At 37.0% G+C, this 6,000-nt stretch overlaps 1 long non-coding RNA gene across 1 annotated transcript; it reads left to right on the forward strand.

The window, feature by feature from the left end:
- The first annotated feature begins 1,443 nt into the window (after positions 1–1,443).
- On the forward strand, positions 1,444–4,637 carry LOC140038313 (uncharacterized). Its single transcript, XR_011842142.1, has 2 exons — positions 1,444–2,147; positions 3,496–4,637. It is a non-coding gene; the product is annotated as an uncharacterized lncRNA (long non-coding RNA).
- Positions 4,638–6,000: the final 1,363 nt, after the last annotated feature.

Below are 6,000 nucleotides of genomic sequence, written 5' to 3' on the forward strand. Positions count from 1 at the left end.
TTGAGAAACTTACAAATAACTAGATAAGTAAGTTCGACTGAATAATAGTAAGTTTTGGAAGATGAATGGTAAGTTTATGTAGTAAAATGGTAAATTTTATGAATGACTAAAACTTACTGTTTATTGCACAAACTTATTACTTTATTTGAGAAATTTACATATAACTGGATTCGCTAGCAGTAATGGTTCGGCTAATAGGTATCCAATAAGCACTCAATTATAGTGGGTTTAGACTTTTAGGCGTTAGCTAACTCGTGAAAATGTCTAAATACGAGAGGCCGGGGGGAGAGTGCATTAATTGTAACTCTGTGTATCAACATCATAACTTATATATAATTTAGGTATGTTAACAAGTACCTACTGAGCATCCATTAGAAAAATCCTTAAGAGTAATAGTAAATTTTAGGAGACAAAGGGTAAGTTTGTGCAATAAAAATTTAAATTTTATACATGACTATAGCTTACCATGTTATTGCACAAACTTAGCATTTTACTTGAGAAAAAATATATTTGGAGTCTTAGACCCCCTTGGCCAGTCGTGCTTGATGCGTCATTCCCCATGTCTTTCTGAGATAGAGGCCACCTTACCATGATTTCAAAAGATCACCTCACTAGGTAAGTGTAACTTTGAAACTGCAGAAGTGTACATCTCTGGGAACAACCCTTTCGACAAAAATTCTCATCGTCTTTTAATGATTTGCTGTATTTTCCAAAATTGCCACTATTCCTTATGCGATAGCAGGCAAGGCTCCTATTGCCTAAGGGACTACAATGACGAAGATATTCTGATTTCACATCACTCCTCCTCATTTCCTGAACCTCTTGTTCTCTATTGCTTTTGAGTGCAATGAGAAGTTTAAGTGCTAAGTTTGATATGTCAGCTTCTAGAAAGAAATTCACATGATTCCTGTGTACTTTATTTTGTACAGAATATTTATGAACAAAAAGATTTTAGAATTGACAAATTTGACCTAAGTACATTTTTAATACTAATTCAATTACATTCTCTGTAAAACATGCACTATGCAGTTGCTGATTCAACAGGCAAATTTTCTACTTCACCACTAACGTTTGTAGTCTAGACTTTTATTTCCTTATTCTTTGCCCATAGGAAAGGATAGATGCTCACGATAGAAAGGGGAAAAACTTTTGCAAGGGAAAGAAGACTTGGCAGGGATGGTTGTTTAATGAGAATAGGAGCGGTGGTCGAGGCAGAGGAAATGAGATAAAAAATTTAAACCTAGGTGTAGACACCAAATTTTGATTTTAAACTTTATTCAATTTTTATTTTATTTGTTTCGATTTTAGATTTTTATTTTATTTTTGTTTTGATTCGTGTCCCCTGTTTTATTTTAATTGAGTTAAGGGTTTTTTGCACCAAATTTTCGGAAAAAAAAAGAAAAAAAAAAGGGAAAAGTGTATTAGGGACGGTTAGACAAGTGGTTAAGGAATTTGGGGGACAAGTGTCCCTTTGCTTATTTTGACAACACAACATTTAGGGGGACACTTGTTTAGCTTAAAAAAAAAAAAAAAAGGATTGAGGAAGCCACAGATGAGAGGGCCGCAGCAGAGGAGAGAGAGCAGAGAGAAGTTGGCAGTAGACGAAGGGGCTGGAAAAACACAGAGAGCAAGATCAAAAGGGAAAATCTGAAAAGATTGGGGGAGGTTTTCCGGGAAGAGAAAAACGAGCGAGAAAGAGTAAAAAAAATAAGGGAAGAAAAAGAAGGTGGCGGCGGAGACCTTTTGGGGGAAAACAAAAAAAAAAAAACAGAGAGGGAGGCTCTTGGTTGAAGAAGAGAACTGAAAAAAGAACAGAGCAACAAAAGGAAAAACATGGGAGGTTTCGGCAGGGGAGGAAAAGGGAAAACAAGGAAAAAGCAAAAGGCTGCGGGCTGGAGGAACTAAGTGAGGAAAAGAATTGGTTAAAAGCCAAGGAAAAATAGAGAAAAGGGCCGCGGCTGCAAACAGAAACAGAGCAAGAAAAGGGAGTTGCAAAAAACCGAGCAAGAAGAAAAGGAATTTCGGGCAAGCAGAAAAACTGAGCGGAGGAATTGCATCTTGCTGGCCGCTCCAGAATTTTTCGCAGCTACCATTTCGATGGAATCCTCCACCGCCATCAGCAAGTCACCACCGCTCAAGAGGGAGCTGTAAGCAACCCTTTTCTTTTTCCTTTTCCCTTTTCTAAGCATAGACTCTTGAAAATTCAGAGACATGTATTTCGAAGATTGGTTCCTAATAATGTTTCTGTGATCATACATGATCTTGAATATACATGTTCGCGGGTTGATTGGATTGAAACCTTGTGTGTTTCTGATAATTTTGGGGCCAGTTACAACATAAATTGAGCAAAAATCTGTTGAATTTTTTCATGCCCATTTGCTGTTTATTAAAATGCCCGAATGAACATTCTATTTGAAGAGGATTTCGCCCGCATTTTACGTATGAATTCTCATATCTCTATGCTTGAATCCGAATAGATGTTGTGAGAGGGAGTGTTGTTGGAGTTTCATTGATTGTTGGAAATAATTGGAATTGAAACCAGATGTTCTGGTATTGCTGACCAAAAAGGGATCTAAAATGCTAAACTGATGTTAAGCTCGTTGGAGAAGACAATCAATTGTCTAAAAATTGCATTCTCAGCCCATACATTTTTGCTTCCTCTGGAATATAACCCCAAGAGTTTTGAACTTCATAATTTGCCCCCCCCCCGAAACTGTTGTAATTCCTTCAATTAGATCCCTGTTTTTGTTGCATATGAACCCCTCAAGTTTCCCCCTGTTCTAAGGTGACCCCAAAAATTGGAAAAGCTGAACTAATTTCGCCCTCTTAAGCTTAATCCTATGTTTGCCCATTTTATGTGACTTTTTGGGATAAATTAATTCGGGGATTTAGATCATAATTGTGGCTTAATAATTTTAGTTAATTTACTACTCTTGTTGGGTTTTAGTTATGGTTTAGATTTTTGGGTAATAATACTTAGTTGGGTTGGACTAATGGATTTTGGTTTGCTTCTTCTGGGTTTATGATTTGGGCTTGGAAACTTGAGGCCCTTAATTTTGTATGAGCTAGATTAGTGAAAATGATGGGCTAGCCAGATTGTTTTCCTTGGACTTCCGATTGGGCCGAATGATCTTTGGGCATAAACAAATAAATAAAATAGCCAGTGGTTTAATCCATTACGAAGCCAGAGAAATGAATTCGCAGATCAGTCCCTGTACTTCTCTTTAATTTTGCTATGGCCCTGCAAGCTTTCATTACTTTCAATTGGGTCCCTAAATTAATTGCAAATAGGCCCTTAAACTTTATTTTTTCTTTAATTTTGACCCCACAACTTTGTTAATTTTTGCAATCAAGTCCTTTCTTCTTTTGACCTCTTGAATGTGGGTTGTTTATATGATTTAATTGATTCAATTTCATGTTTATTTTATCTTTTGTGATTCTTTATTAATTAAAGTGGTGCCTTGACCCTTTCTTTTATTTTGGAGGGTAAATAAGTGGTCTCACTCCATTAGGACTCCAATTCAAGGGAGGTATAGTTTCTTTTATCCCTTTTTTTTTTGTCTCTCCTCTATGTGATCCAACGTGTTAAGTGAGAATTGCATGTCTACTTTGCTTTCCTTGCCTTTCTTTAATTCCTTTTATTTATTTCATTTACTTTTGCTTTTATTAAGTTATTCTTTTATGGGGTATGTGTACACATCTTGGCTTGTAATAGATAGGGCTTGGAGAGCATTTTTGTTCATTTTTCCTCTTCCCCATTTGTTTTAGTTAGCCAATGTAATAGTTAGGATTTACTTTTCTAAGTCTTCCCCTTAGATAGTAGGCCCCCATTCAAATGTAATAGTTAGGTTTTTATTCGCTTTCTCTTCTTGCTTTGTGTGATTATTTGCATGCTTGTTGTTATGTGTTAATTTGCTTTATTAGGCTCTTGCATTTAGTCGAGCATGCTAAGTGTTATGTGCTACGTGTTTATAGGTGATTGGCATGTCTACTTGCTTTCTATAGTCGTAAATGAATATGATGGATGAATGCACGTCACCACACTAGTCCAACGCTAGTTGTGGCTTATTATCCCATTTTCCACTAGTCTAGTGAGAACTCATAGACATGGGCTAGTCCAACGCTAGACCCTTAGGAGCCCCTTAAGCGTTAGGTCATGTTTGTATGATTACATTCCACTTCATGCATATTTTTTCTATTTTTAGGATTTTTATCATTTTCACATAATATTTTCCCTAATAAAATATCCCTTACCCCTATGTATACAACACTTAGATATTGCATCTCATTTAGGAAATTAGGGGGGTAGATTAGTGCATTTTTGCTTGATTAGATAGGGAAATAACCCCTTGGATATGGGATATGGACGAGTTTGGCTTTTCTAGCCTTAGCACGCTCGTATTCTCTCTATTAAAGGGAACATTGAAGTCACGAGTATAAAATTCCCCGCACCCATTATGATGCATTCCCTTAGGACATACACATTTGTATATTATTATATTTTCTTTACTTTTTTCTTTCTTTAGAGTCTCATGTCTTGCATTATTAGTGACTTCTTCAAAGAATCTTGATTGGGCGTCACAATTAATGTGATTGGTACCAAGTAAGCTTTGAAGAGAAATTTCGACCCCTCGATACCCCCTAGGTCTAGGGTTTGCATTCATATAGTACATCCAAAATGCGATAAATTTTTAGGTTAAATAAGAAAAATTTTTGACTAAATCGCGCAACTAACCTTGGCTAGATCGAAGGGGTGCTTTGGATACTTATCCTTGCCTTCCCTTTCTTCAAATGTGACTCACGAACCTTTTTCTTTGATTTGCGTAGCCTTGGAGTCGTTTAAAAAGGGTTTTTCCACTTTTCTTTTAAAAATTCATTTTAGGTGACTTGGTACACCTTAACCCTATACCAAGTGGCGACTCCATTTTCAATCAAAAATCCTTTTGAAACTATATTTTGGGTCAAATCGTCGCAATTACAAGTCCCATTTAGACCCAAGTTTTTCATTTTTAATCAAAAATTTATTTTTCAATAAAAATTGATTCAAAAAGCCATTTTTTCCAAATTCGTTTTTATTCTTCTTTGTTTCAAAAAATGGGGCGCGACAGTTGGCGACTCCACTGGGGACTTAGAGAGTCCGAGCATTCGATTTAGTCAACCTTTTTCTTCTTTTAACATTTTTCATATATCGCATTTGGATGTTAGGGTTGCATTTTCCTTTTTTTTAGGATTTTTTGCATATTCGCGCGTATCAACTCACGACCTCACATTTGTGTATGATTGCTTTGATGGATGAATGGTTTTTTTGTGTTTCGCGCTTTGCATTGCATTTGGGGGGGGTGTGTGTCACCTTTAGAGTCTCGCGTTGGTTCTCAACCCATTCCCTCAAAATAGGGAACACCTCATACGTGCACGTTTATTTACTGTTATCCCATTTTATTTTATTTTCGTGGGCTCTTTCCCACACCGCCTTGTAGGACTAGGAATGATTTCTCTAGGTATGTGGATGGTGTGCCCTGTGCCCATAGCAATACCTAGGGGATCGCTCGAGCCACCGACCGAGGGTCTTGGGATTGATGACCCATTCCCTTAGGTCTGAAGGCTTGGGGACCTTTTTAGACCTTATCGAGTCTAGTCGCATTAGTGAGCCCCAGCCTCATGCATTCATGTTGGAATTTTCCTAGGTTAGAGTCAGCCTCACCTTTTTTAAGCTCATTAGGCACGAGGGAAGGGGTTCCACCCCTTTTACTTGCTTTTATTGTATTTCTTTTCTTAATTGTTCCCAATATGTTATGTGTACTATCAATTGCACTAACCATTTTTTGTTTTCTTGGCTTGCATTCATGTGCCTTAGCAATAAGAGGCCTCTTTGGCACTCTTTTAGTGACTTACCCACTAGATAACTCACATGTTTAAATTTCAATTTTTACACTTAATTTTCAACAAGTACATTTCATTTTAGACCTTTTCCCCCCAATGCATTATTTATGTCCCTTAGGC

Source organism: Coffea arabica, chromosome 3e, assembly GCF_036785885.1.
Source record: "Coffea arabica cultivar ET-39 chromosome 3e, Coffea Arabica ET-39 HiFi, whole genome shotgun sequence".
Classification (NCBI taxonomy): Eukaryota; Viridiplantae; Streptophyta; class Magnoliopsida; order Gentianales; family Rubiaceae; genus Coffea; species Coffea arabica.